Source organism: Mustela nivalis (genome assembly GCF_964662115.1).
Source record: "Mustela nivalis genome assembly, chromosome: 11".
Taxonomy (NCBI): domain Eukaryota; kingdom Metazoa; phylum Chordata; class Mammalia; order Carnivora; family Mustelidae; genus Mustela; species Mustela nivalis.
In genome coordinates, this window is record NC_139030.1 from 103,590,754 (window position 1) to 103,607,704 (window position 16,951).

The 16,951-nt window shown below is 42.9% G+C and overlaps 1 long non-coding RNA gene across 1 annotated transcript in view; it reads left to right on the forward strand.

Annotated features, from left to right (window-relative positions):
• Positions 1-9,903: 9,903 nt before the first annotated feature.
• LOC309844462 overlaps positions 9,904-16,951 on the forward strand; it is a 42,171-nt gene continuing 35,123 nt past the window's right edge. Inside the window, exon 1 of the long non-coding RNA XR_014300711.1 lies at positions 9,904-9,999. This is a non-coding gene — a long non-coding RNA (uncharacterized lncRNA). The remainder of the gene's footprint in view (positions 10,000-16,951) is intronic.

Here is a 16,951-nt window from a genome sequence, read left to right on the forward strand (position 1 = left end):
AGGACTTCTGTTCTTACCTAGGCCAGGTACTACCAGGGAGATATATAATAGGGGGGAAAAAAAAGCACACAAACAATGAGCTAAGTTGTGAGAAGCACGTTGATTAAACAGTAAGGTGGGGGAGGAGATAGTAGAGAATGAAGAAATAATGGTCACCCTGACCTCTTTGATAAAATGTCCCTTGAGGGAGTGAGTCTTGAGGCTTTGAGAAGAAAGAGCACTTCTGACAGAGAGAACAGCTATATGCAAAGGTTCTGTGGCACAAATAGACTTGGATTGTTTGAAAAATTGCATACATGGCCACAGTGGGGTGAGGTGCCAGGTAGAAAGGTAGAAAATTGTGTTGAAGGGGTAGTGGACAGTCAGATTAGAGAGGGGATCTGTAGGCGGTGATGAGGACTTTAGGTTGTACTAGGGTCAGATGGAAACAACTGAAGTATTCAGCAGAGATATGAAAAAATCTGACTTGTGATTCCAAAATATGATTCTGTCTCTTGTATGCACTGTATTCTGTATCGTATGGAGCACAGACCATATAGGGACAACTGTGGAAGCCAGGAGCCAGTAATCCAGAGGCATAGGATGGTGGCCTGGACCCAGGTGGGGAATGAGAGAAAAAAGGAGTCAAGAATGACTGTGAATTGTGTAAGACTGATGAGTCACAGACCTGTAATCCTGAAACAACTAATGCATGGTATGTCAATAAAAAAAATAAAAATAAAAAGGTTTTTAATTTCAAAAAAAAAAAAAAAAAAGAACCTGAAGGTTTCTGGCATGAGTAACTGACCAGAATACAATTGTATTATGCTGAGATGGGGACAACTGGAAGACAGATTTAGAAAGAGTAATCAAAGTCTGGGCTTCAGACGTGTTAAGTTTGAATTACCTGTTAGGCCTTCATGAGGTGATGACAAGCTGGAATCTGATAGATGAGTCTGTTAATTAGAGGAACTGTTAAGCCTGGAAATGCTCATTTGAGAGTAGTCTACGGAAGGTATTTAAAGACATGGGCATGGGCAGCAACTTCTTCCTAGGAACATTGCCAAAGGCAAGGGAAGAAAGGACAAAAATGAACTATCAGAATTTTATCAAGATCAAAAGCTTTTGCACAGCAAAGGAAACAGTTAACAAAACCAAAAGACAACTGACAGAATGGGAGAAGATATTTGCAAATGGCATTTCAGATAAAGGGTTAGTATACAAAATCTATAAAGGGCTCAGTAAACTCAACACCCAAAGAACAAATAATCCAATCAAGAAATGGGCAGAGGACATGAACAGATATTTCTGCAAAGAAGACATCCAGATGGTCAACAGACACATGAAAAAATGCTCCACATCACTCTGGAAATAAAAATCAAAACCACAATGAAATACCACCTTACAATAGTGGGAATGGCTAAAATTAAAAAGTCAGGAAATGGCAGATGCTGGTGAGGATGGGGAGAAAGGGGAACCCTCCTACACTGTTGGTGGGAATGCAAGCTGGTGCAACCACTCCTGGAAAACAGCATGGAGATTCCTCAAAAAGCTGAAAATAGAGAGACCTTATGACCTAGCAATTGCACTACTGGGTATTTACCCTAAAGATACAAATGTAGTGATCCGAAGGGACACCCTAATGTTTATAGCAACAATGTCCACAATAGCCAAACTATGGAAAGAACCTAGATGTCCATCAACAGATGAATGGATCAAGAAGATGTGGTATATATACACAATGGAATACTGTGCAGCCATCAAAAGAAATGAAATCTTGCCATTTGTGACGACGTGGATGGAACTAGAGGGTATTATGCTCAGTGAAATAAGTCAAGCGGAGAAAGACAACTATCATATGATCTCCCTGATATGAGGAAGTGGTGATGCAACATGGGGAGTTAAGGGGGTAGGAAAATAATAAATGAAAGAAGATGGGATTGGGAGGGAGACAAACCATAAGAGACTCTTAATCTCACAAAACAAACTGAGGGGTGCTGGGGGGAGGGGGGGAGGGAGAGGGTGGTGGGGTTATGCACATTAGGGAGGGTATGTGATATGGTGAGTGCTGTGAAGTGTGTAAACCTGGTGATTCACAGACCTGTACCCGTGGGGATAAAAATACATTATATGTTTATAAAAAAATTAATAAAAAAAAAGAAATTTCCTGATATCCAAAATTAAAAAAAAAAAAAGACATGGGCATGGGTTAGCGCCCCCTAGGGAGTGAGCACAGATGGACAGTAGAAGAGGACTGAGGACTGAGCCTTGCAGTATCCAGCACTTAGAAGTTGCAGAGAGAAAAAGAAAAGAGGTCTGGGGACTAAGAAAGAGTGGTCAGGAAAGTGACTGGAGAACCAAGGGAGAAAAGATTCTTGGAGTCCAGCTGAAGAAAGCCTTTCAAGAAGAAAGAAGTGATAAGCTGTATCACCTATGAATGAGGCCAAAAAACCCAGTTAATGTCTACTGGATTTGGCAACTTTATAGTCATTGGTAACCAAGGGTGATTTCTCAGGAATGGAAGGTGGACAGTGGTGTGGTCATAAATTTAAAAAACTAACCATCTGAGCAAAAAATCTCTGAATTGAAGCATTTTAGTTTTTTTTTTCCCATGGTGTATTTTCCATGGTGTAAACACTCCCACCATTGATGATTTTGATTTGCCCACATGACATAACTGAATATGGAATTAGAAAATGATGTGCACGATTGGCTTTTGCAAGCAGGAGAAAACCAGCCTGGCACACCACTTCGGGTGTGGCTAAAAAAATTAAAAATAGAATTATATTAAAAATATGCATGTAACAATGTAAAAATAACTTATTAATTTTAAGGCATAAGAAAAGATGTATAATATCTGGTAATAAAGTGTATATCCCTGGGGCTGGTTACAAGACCTTGCCACTCAGGGATATCATAAATGGGATTAATATTTGGTAGAGCAATTTTCTACCTAGCTTTATTATTAAAATGCCTTTATATATTTTTAGGGCCTCAAAAGAGAAAAAAGAAATTAATCTCTAGATTTAGACTTAAAAATATACAACTTGATAACGTACTTATTTACTGGTATCTGTGCAATGTACTCAGATTGTAGTCCCTTTTCTTTTTTTTTTTTTTTTAAATATTTTGTTTATTCATTTGACAGAGAGAGAGAGATCACAAGTAGGCAGAGAGAGGGGGGAAGCAGCCTCCCCACTGAGCAGAGAGCCCAATGCGGGGCTCGATCCCAGGACCCTGAGATCATGACCTGAGCCGAAGGCAGAGGCTTTAACCCACTGAGCCACCCAGGCGCCCCTGTAGTCCCTTTTCTTGTCCTGGGTATATCAGTGCTGAGAACCTAGGTGTGGTACTAATGTATTTATACATGAAAAATGTCCAACTTGTACCATCATTTGCAAACTTTTAAGTTTATAGGTAGCACATGTTCTTTGTGGAAAAAACCCATAATAAAAATAAGGAAAATAGAATTTAATTATACATACAATACAAAGTGTTATAACCCACAATATATAAAGAACTTCTAGGAATTAATAAAAGAAAGACAAAGAACGAAAAGAAAGACTGGAACATTAAGCAAGAATTTCATAGAAAAAGCAGCTCAAAAGGCCAATAAATTTATGAAAAAAGCTTAATTTAATTAGCAATTAGACAAATATAAATTAGAACATTTATCAGATGGGCAAAAAAAATTTTAATTGGACAATACAAATTGTCAAGAATATAGAACAAGAAAAACTTTGATGGAGTATAAATTGATATATCCAATTTAAAAAACTAATGGGTATAAATCACTCAAGCTGAACACACATAAGTCACAATCTAGCATTTTCTATTTCCCAAAGAAATGTTTGTACACGTCCACCACAAAACTTGTATGAGGGTCTCTAAATATTAATATATAATAAAATGAATAAGTAGTTAATGATGTGTATATAAAATATAAAAATATATTATATATTATATCTATATATAAAATAATAACCAGCAGAATAGAGAAAGAATGATGGACTATTATTAGTAGTGAAGATAAACAAACTATTGCTCTACACATGCATCAGCTTAGATTAATCTCAAAAATGTAACATTAAGTGAACTCCTTGATGAATACAGTTTTTAAAAAAATGAAGAATGTATTAAACATCGGTGCTTAAAAATATGAAGCAATGGAAAGGGCTAATAGGCCTGAGATTCAGGATAATGTTTGCTTCTGGGTGGTGGAGGGAGGAGATGAGACTGAAGAGGGGTACACAGAAGGTTTCTAATTTATTAATAATGTCCTAAGCATTAATCTTGGTGGGAGAAATATGAATGCCCATTTTATGGTTTCTACAGTATAGAGTGCTTTCTACGTTTGTGTGCATGCTGTTTCCACGGTACAATACTCGTATATGTGTCCCCCAAACGAACAACCGAGGTAGAAGAGTCTTGATCATTAATCTGATAACAACAAAATAGATCTGGGCAATATCGGCAAGAGTGGGAATGGAAAGGAAAGAAAAGAAATGCCAAAGTCAATGAAACATAGAGAGTCACCAGCCTGTGGCTTTAGGTCAGGGCAAGGCGAGAAAGGAGGCCATCCAAGAGGTGTCGCCACCGGGAAACCCCGTTGCTGCGAAGCCCGGAAGACTGCAGTGTTGCAGAGGAAATTACTGAAAACACACAGAAGTAGAATGGACCTTAGTAAGAAGCGAGGTCAGAGACAGAAAATAATATTTAAGAGTCACTTGGTTATTAGGATAATTGATGATAGGAGTGGACACATTGTTCCAGGAAGAGACCGTGAAATAACAGCACAGGCCTTGAGGATCTCCGGAACCAGGGAGAGGGAAGAGGCTACATCAAGGAAGTCTTGGCCCCTCCAATTTATTCCTCACATTGATGCCAGAACAATATTTCTAAACCGCAAATGGATCATGTCATCTCCACGGGCCAAAACTCTTTAAAGCACCTGGATGATTTTCAAACTCGCTAGCCTGCTCTTTTTGCTGACATCATATACCCAGCCCGTTCTGTCTGCTGTGACCATCACTCAGCCAGGCTCTGGGTCAGCCTCCCGGTGAGACTTGCCACCTTCTCCCATGGCCACACAACCTCGTCCTTCCTTTCCCGACGGACTGCCTAAAGCCTGACCATCAGGGCAGCCCCAGCATCTCTTCCTCTTAGAAGCCTTACGTTTCTACGGGGATCAGAAACCTCTGTTTTCACTCTCTTTGCAGGAAATGTTCATGGCTCGGTGACACCTTTTTCAAACTCCTCTCTAGTTATTTTGCTTTTTGTTTCCTACTGACCAACCGGGCCAACTTTCATGTCTGCATTTGCATTTCTTAGCTATCATTACGCCACATGGGCCTTTAATGAATTGGCTCAGGTGAGGAGTGGATGATCAGATAGGTAACTAACAAATAAATTAGTCAAAGGAGTCGTCAGGAAAATACATCAGAAGAGATTTTGGAAGAGGAGAGAATGGTTAATAGCAACATCTTACACCTATGTTACAAGCTCTGGGAAATGGGAGAGGGAAAAGCACTTGCTCTGACAATAAGGCTGTCAATGAGAGCTCTCGTTAACGTTCAGCAAGTGGTTTGACCAGAAGCCAGGGGAAAGCTCAGGCAGCGTGGTCAGGGCCCTGAGGGTTACGTGAAACGTGGAGGACTTGGATGTGTTTAATTTGAGAAGTCCAGTAACGATGAGGATCAACCATGACCTTGAGATCAAGCAAAGACTTCTAAGAGTGTGTGCAGATGTGCGTGGACACACACACACACACACACACACACACACGGGGAGAAGCGTGACAAGCATTTCACTAAGGAGCCACTACAGAATGAAAGGGTTCCTAGGGACTGGTAAGTGGACTTGTGTCAGTGGCACCAGTGTGCAAGTACTCTACAGAAAAGATGGGATTCTGGTTGTAAAAATAAATTTCAGGTTGAGCAGAGAAGAGGAAGATGAAGCCCTACAAAAGCAGGAGGGGAGACCGTCCCCAGGAGGGTGAGTTCAGGCTGGAAACACTCGCCTCCGGAAATGGGCACGAGGCTGAACGGGGGTAGGACACGGAGACGGAACTGGAGTGAGTACCTGGGAAGTGCAGTGTTGATTTACCGTGGTCAAGGGCTTCCACCCTATCACCGCAGCTCTAGGGCTACAAAGTGACCAAAAACCAGTGTTCAGTGTTAACAAAGCTAATCCTCCCAACCCCTCATGTGCTTTCCTTTTCCTTTTCTACAGAGCATCTTTAGCACCTGTGTAGCTTCTGCGTCTCGCAAATCCGGCCTGTAGAAAGTATCGGTGCTTAACCCAGACACCTGCCCTTGCTTAAATATTTAGTCTTCTGGGTTCACATCCCTCGACCTTAACAGTCACATGTCTGTCCCTCCCCTGCCAATACACACCAAATGTCACACATCGCTTATTCTGTTCCTCTGACACTGACGGCTCCAAATTTGAAATGACATACATTCATGTTTCTTACTTGGTGTGTCTGTGTGTTAAACTACGTCAAGGTTGGGTTCTGACTCGCAACTTTGAGGGCAGCCATAAAATACTGTCTATGGATATTTCAAAACACCCTGTCCTCAATTTTCCACCTGTGCCTTCACTGTTTTATAATATCTTCCCGAGATCTCAATAACTTATTTTGAAGCTGGAATGGGAAGGTGTTTCTCACAGGGTTCAAAGCAAGCACGTCTCCCCTGATGTCGGTATAATCCACACTCTATTAACTGCAGCCGAGCAGTTAATTCCTGACATCAGACTGGCTATGCTTAAATGGTGATCACTTTGCCACTTTGTAGGAGTTTAAGCGTGACACTTCCTCTCTCGGCCTCAGTTTCCCCATCTGTAAGGTGGAGACTAGAGTAGTACTATCTCAGGAAGTTATTGCAAATATAAGTGAGCAGTGCTGTCACATATGAGTATTCAACAACACACATTGCTGAACAGTAGAACAATTTTAATATTTTCATGATTTAAAAGGCCAGCTTACCTTTGGTGAGCATCACTTTTGTAATGGTTTTAAAATAATGAATAACATAGATCTCTCTTCCTCATCGCTTAACCTGGTGGAATAACGGGCCACGTGGTGTGAGGCTAACACCATCAATATCTGGTATGTTAAAAAATCTGGACAGTGATGTTGCATCTTTGAAAGAGTGAACATCTTTGATAGTGAAAATCATGCGAACCGTCACAGTCAAGGGTTCAGGATTTAGCATGACAGAGTTGGGGACGCAGGGCCGCCTTTTCAAATACAGTTGGTAAGAACACGCTGAAGGTATGAGCTGAATGACCGCTGCCTGGTTTGATGTCATTTTTTTAGCGGTTGCCAGAGAAATGAAAGCTCTGTAATTTAGGGTGAGTGGCCTGGGAAAGAATAAGCAAACTAAAAATTGTGAGTTGATTTCAGGGAATGAAGTCGGTGCCCTGGAATCGGTTCTCCCTAATATTAAGTGACTCTCAGTTGCTGCTCCAGAAATCGTGACACTGTCTTTGAATCTGGTTTCTGTGAAAAGGCTGGGACTTATTAAACCCACCACAGTCCCAGCTTTCAGGACCATATTAGGCATTCATGAGCGCCTCGCCCCACAGAACGTGATCGAAAGGCTGCCAGAGCGAGTGGCCACGCTGCTGTGTCTAAGGATATCATTACCGGATTACTTCTATCTATAGATTATTTTAAAAGGTTCTTTAAGCAAACTGTAATTTTAAGCCTATTTATGTGCCTGGCATTGAAGAGCAGTAAAAACTCGAGTCACCGTCCAACTTTCTAGAGAGCGCGCAACGTTTGCAAAAGTATCAACAGAAAGTAGCCCATTGAAGTATGAATACAACCAGAGATAAGAGAACAGGGTTCTCAACTCTGGAGATATGTATAGACTTTATAATAAAATCCGTTTTAGTCTGATTTTATTATATATATGTATTATATATATTTATATGTTATATATATTTTAGTCTGATATCATGAATATGTCATGATATATGAATATTGTCAAAACACCAGGCCAGATGATTTAAAAAAGATAAGAAAAAGTCCATCATCTGGTGTCACGGAACACCGTTTTCTGACTCCAGTTTCATTTACCTGCCCGTTAGTTCTAACACCAAGCTCATCATTGCAGAAGAATTTAGATTTCTTACAGCATTCTCTTCTTTGAAGACATGGAACAATTTTTTTTTCATCCACTGAATAGGCCTTTGATTTAGTATTACTATGGCTGCACTAAAAAAGAATTTAACTACTTTCGACTGTTGGAAGATGCTGAGGCAGATTTTACCAAAGGCGCATGGTAAATATCAACGAGCTGCCTGTGTATCTTGGAAAACTCCCTCTTAGGCAACTATCAGTGAATCATCAAATATTTACGGACCCCGACTGTGTCGAGCCCAATGCGCGGCTTTGGCAGTTACAGACGTAACAAGACAGGCCTGGCTCCTGAAGCCGTCGGGTTCATCACCTCTTGCGGAGGGCGCGCAAAATCAAAGGGCAAGCGAGCTGGAGTCTGAATCTGAGTTGAGCCCAGAGCACCATGGGAGCCCGGAAAAGGGGAATTAACCCATTTCCGGCAAAGAGAGAATACCTTGGATGAGAAGCCCTTTAAAACCCTTTTAACGGGATTAGCGAATAGTTCTCTCCTGTACTTTGCACATAAATATCTCAAAGCTGTAAAATTTTTACATGCTGCCTCCTCCCCAAAATGACTCTTTCAGCCAGGCACTTAGTCCGACGGATCTGTAAAACAAACACCGATTCTTTCTTTTCCCGATAAACTTGAAATGAGAGAGGCGACCCCGATCTTGGTTACTAATGTCAATGCTTGCGGGCTTTCAGCTGACAAGAAAGAGCAGCGAGTCATTCTAGAAGGTGTGGATCCCCAGGCCTGCTCCCGTGGACTCGTGCCGGGTGTCCTGCTACGGCTATCAATATTGTTCCTTTACCCCGTGACAAGCATTTAACTGGCAGTCTGATAAATGCCACCCACAAAATAAGCCATCGGTTCTTTCTTCCAGGGTTCTATCATCAATTATCTTACCATTCAGAAGAGCCATAAAAGATTCAGATCGCTGTGCAATAAGAAGCCGGGGTGTAAGCCATTGTGAGGTAGCATATGTTCGGCAGCAAACGCTCGGTGACCTAGGAAGTGCATCTTCCTCTCGGAACACATGCCTTGGACAATCTTGACAGAAGTTCTGAAGTGGCAACCAAAACACACTTCCTTCTCGACAGATGACGCATCCTGTCATTTCTTTTGGAAAGTGATTTAATCGTTTCAATGAAATGCTCTTTGAAACAAAATGAAACATGAGCAGTTTGTGCACTTTCTACCTACTTCTAGGCTTCTTCTGAAAGACCCCTGCCCTGGAAAGTCCCCTCCCCTGGAAGATAGATAGGATAACTAACCGCTTGTTTGCTTTTCTGTGAACCGCTGGCTTTTAGGCGTAGATTAGGTTATTAATTGCGTGACTAATTGCTCTTTTGCCCTTCTGTAACTGTTTGGCTTATAGAAATAATAGAAGATGCCATGATGGCATTCCTACCTTCCCCCTTCTTGTTCCCCCTCCCTGCCTCTCTCCTCCCGCGCGCGGGCCCTCAGAACCAATCAGCTTGTTCCCCCTTCCCGCCTCTCTCTTCCCCGCGAGCGGGTCCCCAAAGCCAATCAGCAAACTCCACATATGCCTTTTTCAAAAGTTCTAACTGTCAACCAATCAGTTGCGTCCCACCCAAAACTTGTTTGCACCTGTCTATAAAAATCCTGCACCACCCCAGCCAGGTGTGCTCAGCTAGCAGGAGCTGCTGACCACCCGCAGGCGCGCGCTGACCACCCGCAGGCGCCTGCGTAACAATAAAGAACCTCTTGCTGATTGCATCCAGTGGCAGTGTTGGATTCTTGGGTAAGGGGATCCGCAGGTCTTTCACTTCCACTCCCGAGTTTTGGTGATGACAGGATACAGGGAAAGGACATCAAAAGCTACACTCGGGCTCTCTGTGAGAAGTGTTTCAGAAATATATTTCTAAAGGTAAGTGTAAAGTCATTCTCCCTCCTGGCCTTCAGTTTTTTTGTCTCTCGAATGGTTCGGAAAGGAGTCAGGGACCAGGTGAGCTGACCTTCTAGGCTTCTTCAGGACTATTTTTATGTGAAATAGGTGATCTAAGAAAAAGTTTACTTAAAAGTCTTGCAGAAAGAAGACTGGCCTTTGTCTTAGGAGTCTGAAAAGTTAAAACTAAAGGGGAACTACAGGAATCATGGGACTACCGGAGCTGGTACTCACAAACCCGTCTCTTATTTGCAACAAAGACTGGTAGAAATGACTGGCAGAGAAGGAGAACTAAAAGAGGCAAAACTGTGACAAAACTGGAATAAAGAAGCCTCAGGAGTCTGGCATCTTGGGTTCCAATGTGGCCTCAGCCACCACTTGTGGCCTCGGTGGGCTCCTGCCCTGTCAGAGAAATGAGAGCTCTCTCAAGGCTTTAGAGAATGACGTGGAAAGTGAAATGAAATCTTTTGTGAGAAAAAGGACAAGTAAGTTCAAATGCAATATTAGTAACAAAACCCACGAGCAGAACTCAGAACACACCGCTGTGGTTCAGGACTTAAGAATTCAGGCAATGATGAATGTGAACTTACACTTCAACTTTGGTACCTCACTCTGTTCATTCCGCTCACCTCTCTGTACCTCGCTTTCCTAAACCTTCAAAGGGATTTAATAATATTTACTGCATAAGGTTGCTGTGAAGACTAACCAAGGTTTGCATATAAAACCATTCTGGGGAGTGCCTGGGGGGCTCAGTCGTTCAGGGTCCTGGGATCGAGCCTCAATCAGGCTCCTTGCTCAGTGGGGAGCCTGCTTCTCCCTCTCCCTCTGCCCCTCTCCCTGGTTGTGCACTCTCTCTCTCTCTCTTAAATAAGTTAATAAAATAAAATAAAATAAAATAAAACAAAACCGTCCTGGTCAAAAGAAAAAAAAATTCTGGTATATCAAAATAGTATACATGTCAGCATATAAAACTCATTCCTGGTGATTTTAAGACTTAAATCTCATAGTCCTATATTCAACTCACACTGGGGCCTGAGGTGGACCATGTGGAAGCAGGAACAGACCACGATGTTACACATTTTGGAGACTTGTTTCTCCTTCGGCTTTCCATTCTCAAACCCAGACCCCGGAGCGCTCTCCCTTCACTTCCGGAGCATTTCTCTCCCCAGCTCCATTAAGAGGACAGGCCCGTTTTGCCACCTGCAGGTGGGCCCAGGCTTCACACAGCTTCCTCCCTGCTCTGCCTGGTGCTGGAGGCCCACATCCGCCCCCTCGTCAGCCACGCTGCTGCCTCCGGTAAAGCCTGGGCCCCCCACGCTCTGGGGCTCCCTGAAAGAGGTGGAGGACTGAGACGCAGAGTCATTTGCCTTCTCACCTGCCTCCCCTGGGGGACTCTGCTCCCTGATGTCTCCCCCTCTCTCTTTTTTTAAAGATTTTATGAGAGAAAGCGTGCTTACGTGAGCACAAGGGTGGGGGTGGGGAAGAACTGAAGTAGGAAGCCGCTCATGGGGCTCGATCCCAGGACCCCAAGATCATGACCTCAGTGGAAGGCAGACACTTAACCGACCTCTATACCTCTATTTTTACTGTATATTTTTACCTCTATTTTTACTATACCTCTAATTTTCTATTCATGCACTGTATTTTAAAGCACAGAAACGTGTATCAAACATCCTTCTTCTCCATGCTGGGAGTGCTAGGGCCACATGTGTCTCCTACCCTCTGAGCATGTGGTTCTGGAGGGGCCCAGGACGTCTGCAAGTCCGAAAGCATTTCACCAGGGAATGTGGTACCAGGCTCTCCTTCTTGAGGGAACCCCCAATCTTTAACGATGGTCCCTTTCCCTTAGCTCTGGGTGGGAGGAACATGTCCCACTCCTTCCCATGGAAAGATGATATAAATAATACACTCTCCACAAGGTCAACAAATCTTTCAGACTCTGCTGCAAGAGACGTGGGTGGTAGACAGTAGCTGGAGGTTGCGTTCCTACAAGGTCCTTCTGAAAAATGCCTGTGAGGCAAGCTGACTGCGGGAAGCTGTTTACACTGAATCTTACTCATATCTGTTGAAACCCTATTACGTGACAGGCACTCACTTTCTTAGTCACAGGTGATACAGCAGCGTGGTGTGTATTTGGGGCTGATTACCCAGAAAACATCCTTAGCTCCCCCATCCTTTGTGTTTTCCCCTTGAGACTGAAAAATTAAAATACTTCCTATCTCCAGGCTGGCCCCTGAGGGCACCTGTGTCACGTACTTCCGGCTAAGATATGGGAAGACTTACTGGGTAGAGTTTCATCATCTTTGCCTTTGGTGTATAAGACATCTCGTGGGGTGGAAGGGCCACCTGGCTGAGCTTCTCTCTTTGTCCTTGAGCTTGTTCACTCTCCAGGGCTCCCCCCTCCATCGGGCCTCTCATCCTCACGGTGACGCATCCAGACTTCCGAAGCTGGCGTTTCAGGGAAGCAAGAGAGCCGAAGTGGCATCTGCGAAGCCTCCTGAGCTTTGGATCTGGAACTGGCACTTCTGCCATATTCCTTGGTCTACGCGGCCCAGAGGCAAGAAGTAGGAGGAAGGACGACCTGTGGATTCAGGGAGGTTTGGTTCATTTGTGACCATTTATAACAACCTAACAAAGCTGTCCTCTGGTCATGGTGATGGGTGTCCTCGCTATGCAGATACACTCACCCATCTTCCAACTTCCAGTGTCTCCTCCCGTCGATGGTCTATAGCAGTTCCAAAATTCAGCCATGCACATGTTCTCAGTTACCACGGCTCAGAGAATGTACCTTAATTAAGGCCCAGATTTTGTTTTTGGTTTTTTTTTTTACTTAGGAACGAACGGTTCCATAATCCAGGATAGTATTTAACTGTTGCCATCCCAAAACAGGCCACCCCAAAACTCACTGACCCAAACCAACAATAACTTACACTTTATTAGTGTTCATAGTTCTGTCCCTTGACAATGTGGGCAATTCTCCTCCTGGTCTTTCCTGAGCACACCATGCAGCTGAAATCATCTGAGAGCAAGGCTGGTCTGGAGGGTCCAAGCGGGCTTCACTCACACATCTGGAAGGTGGTGCTAGCTGTTGGCTGAGACCCTGAGATCTCTTGAGACCTCTTATTCTTAGGTAGGCTTTATTGGACTTTTTACAGCATGGTTTCTTAAAGTTCTCAAGGACTAGAAGAAGAGGCTGAAAGTTCTCTTGAGCCCTTTGCTCTAGAACTCTTATAATGTCACTTCTTCCACATTCCCTTGTGAAAAGCAAATCACAAGTCCAGTCCAGACTCAGGAAAAGGACTCTCACCTTCTTATGGGAGAGGGATTTCATACTTGAAGGGGCATAGGAAAAGCACAGTGCAGCACACTGAGGGCCATTATTATAATGATCTTTGATGTCTTCCCTCATTCCCTTTCTTCTTGTATGGAGTGCAAACCCAGTACTAGAAAAGAAGACCCACCTTGCAAAAATCGAAGATAGATGCTATACACCATGATGACCTGGGTCCTTCATGACATTCTAAACTAGTTTCAGGGGACGCCTGGGTGGCTCAGTTGGTTGAGCAGCTGCCGTCGGCTCAGGTCATGATCCCGGCGTCCTGGGATCGAGTCCCACATCGGGCTCCTTGCTCGGCGGGGAGCCTGCTTCTCCCTCTGCCTGCCATTCTGTCTGCCTGTGCTCGCTCTCTCCCCCCCCCCTCTGGTAAATAAATAGAATCTTTAAAGGAAAAAGAAAAAAAAATAAAAATAAAAAAATAAACTAGTTTCAGCAATCTGGACTTGTTACTATTGGACTTCTTGTTTAATTTAAAAATAAACCCATGTCTGGTTACGTCAGGAGCTATCCTCTCTTGCCACATGCATAGATTCAGTTAGGAATGATCTGGTGACAAGAAAAGTCCCTCTCCTCAAGGACTACGTATGGATGTGACCAGGCCCCATCCAGGAGCCTACCTAGAGTCACCTCGAACAAAGGATGCTCTCATCACTGAGGACATTCCAAGAGGCATAGGAACCCCAAATAAAGATCAAATGTTAAAACAAAAGATGCTCCTGTACTCTTATCACTTAGGCAATTCCAAAGGTTTTAGAACCTCTGTGCCAGGAACCAGGACAGAGACCAATATATGTTTTCTCTGTTGTCTCACAGCCATCATTCACCTCACTATAAAAGAGTGCCTAGAGTATTATTTAGTAAAATAAGTCTATAAAATACTAGAAACACTTTTAATTTTTGGAGTGTCAGACAAATAGACGGTGTTGGTGTGTGGATTTTCTTTCTTACCCCATTTGAGGGCATACTTTATAAATAACTTCATCTGAAAACAAAGTATATGTGGTTAAAAGTTCCAAACGCTCAGTGAGTCAGTGAGAGCACCATTGAACATTTCCACCTTTCCACTTTAGTTTGAGAGAGCAAAGAAGCACGTATAATTCAGAGTGGTGGACTCTGCTTTGCAAAAGTCACATCAGTATGAAAAAGCCACAGAATGATTTTCTTATGGGGCTTGACTTGAACTAATACTTTTCAAACTTTCCCTAATTCCTACTTTCCCCTCCCCACCTTTCTAAAAACACATATTTTGCCTTATGCCTAATTTTTCTAGATGATGTCTTTAGGACTGGAAGAATTTTCTTTTTTAATCTCTGGACTGAAAATAACAAAAGCCTATTTCAGTTTAATTTAAGCAAAATAAGCTGGTCTGGGGCACCAGATCCAGGAATTCAATTCTCATTCATCCATTGACTTCCCCTCTCTCTCGCCCCTCCCCTTCTCCATTTCTCTCTTCCAGCCTCCCCTCTTCCTTCTCTCTCTCTCCCTCTCCTTCCCTCCCTCTTCTCTCCCTCTTACTCTCTACCTCTGTCCCCAGGGTTAATTGTCCTATCCTGTCACAAAGGGGCTTTCCTACACACTGGAGATGGTCACTTAGAACAGTGGTCTTCCAGATCAATAACCTGAGAGGAAAAAGGTATGCTCTTGTTTTTTTGCTTTTTGCTCTTTTTCCTCCATCTCAGTTGCAGTTTGGAAGTCTGGGGAGCTACTTTGGCTTAATTCACGTTAGGTGTCCCCCTGGGTGGGAAGAGCAGGGCAGCCAGCTATCTAGGGAAAGACACCGTGGCAGATTGTTTACAAACATGGCTGCCAACACGCTCTTCCTCTCTCCATGCATGGCACCCCCCTCGTCTGGAGAGACACCTATTTGCCATCCACTTGAACCTACAGTGACAGTGTGTCTTGCAAAAATGATGCTGTGCCATCTGCTTATCTACGTCTGAAGAGGTTTGGCACTTTCTGCTTTCACCTTCTTGGAAGCTCGCTACCATGTAAAGAAGCTTGGGAGAGTAGCAAATAATGAGAAAGCTAGTATTTAGAGGAAAATCACGGCACACTGGCCTCTCCAGCCATCCCAGCTAAAGCACCAGGTATGCGACTAGAGCCATTTTGTGATTTTTCATCCTTTGTTAAGCTCCCAGCTTCCTGCTGCTGCATGGATGACCCAGTCAACTCGATCTATACGACTTGGAGCAGAGACAAGCTGTCCCCAGACCAAAATGCAGAACTTGCAGTTATGTTTCAAGTCTGTAAGTTATAGAGTGGTTTGATATGTAGGAGTAGATAACTGAAGCAGAGAGCATGGCTAGGCGGAGTCATGTGCTTCCCTCTCCAGGGTCAGGGAGCCAGCAGTATCTGGTACCAGCAGAAAGGTGAGGCATAAGAAAGATACGGCCAATCCAAGACACAGCCGGTTTAACTTCTCCCTACCACAACCTGACGGAAGACAAGAGTAAGCTCTGTGTTAGGGCTGGCATCTGAATGTGGCAGGAGTATTACAACTGTCTGAAATGGAGATGAAAGGGGGTACTTGTTCTGTCTAAGATTGGCCCTGGATATGCTGCTACCTTGTTATTCATGTTGCCATAGATGCTTCTACGCATCAGAAAACTTATCCGGAAGGCACAGACTAGAGAGGAAGAATATGTGACTTTCCACAAAGTCTTTAAAGACACAAATCAAGATTTAGAAAAAATTTTATCTCCAAGTCTCCTATTTTTCTTTCACAAGTATTTTAAATAAATTATTAGAGAATTACATTTATTTGTTTGAAAGAGGTTAAGATTACTGCCGTCCATGAGTACCTACCTAACCTGGACAATAAAAAACTTAATGGTACTATAGATCATAACGCTTTCCCTTATTTCATATTTAATTTGCTATCAAAACCACTAGAGACCTTTATATTTATGCTGACATTTGCAAATAAGTATCTTTAAAAGAGTTATAATTAATCTCAGCATATAGCCGCATATGTAGTCTGCTAGATTTAAAATCACACCAAAATAAAACAACGAAACACCTGCTTAGTTTTTATTTGTTGCAATTTTTTAGATTTTTTTCCCTCCTATTCAAAGCAAGACACATAAGTTGCCCAAGAAATAAATATAATTGATAGGGACGCAGGCACCACCAACAGCAGATAAACTTGGTTCGCCATGTATAATGGCTCATAATTTTTTTCCATGGTTGAAGAAAATCAGTAGTGGGTGTGTAGTGACCAGATAAAGAAGGTGGTAGAGAGATGTCTATGTACCTCACAGAGAGTACAGTCTTCTCTGCTACCCCAAGTAGAGCTTGCCCTCTAAAAACCAATTTGGGGAGAACAAACCCTCCAAACTTCTTGAGTTGGGTAGTGAAGAAATCAGAAAACTTCACCCCCGATAAAACAGGAACCAGCATTCACATTATTGATCCAGGGACAGAACTGCTTTAGGTTTCTAAGTCTTCTATTTTGAGGAAGACAGAACAGTATAAAATGATGAAAAAACATTAAAAAAAAAAGGGAAATAGAACAGAAGGGAAAACACTTTTTTAAGAAAGTAGGAAAAGAATTTATCATTGGATATATTTTTCCATTATCTTAAAGAAGACCTTTTG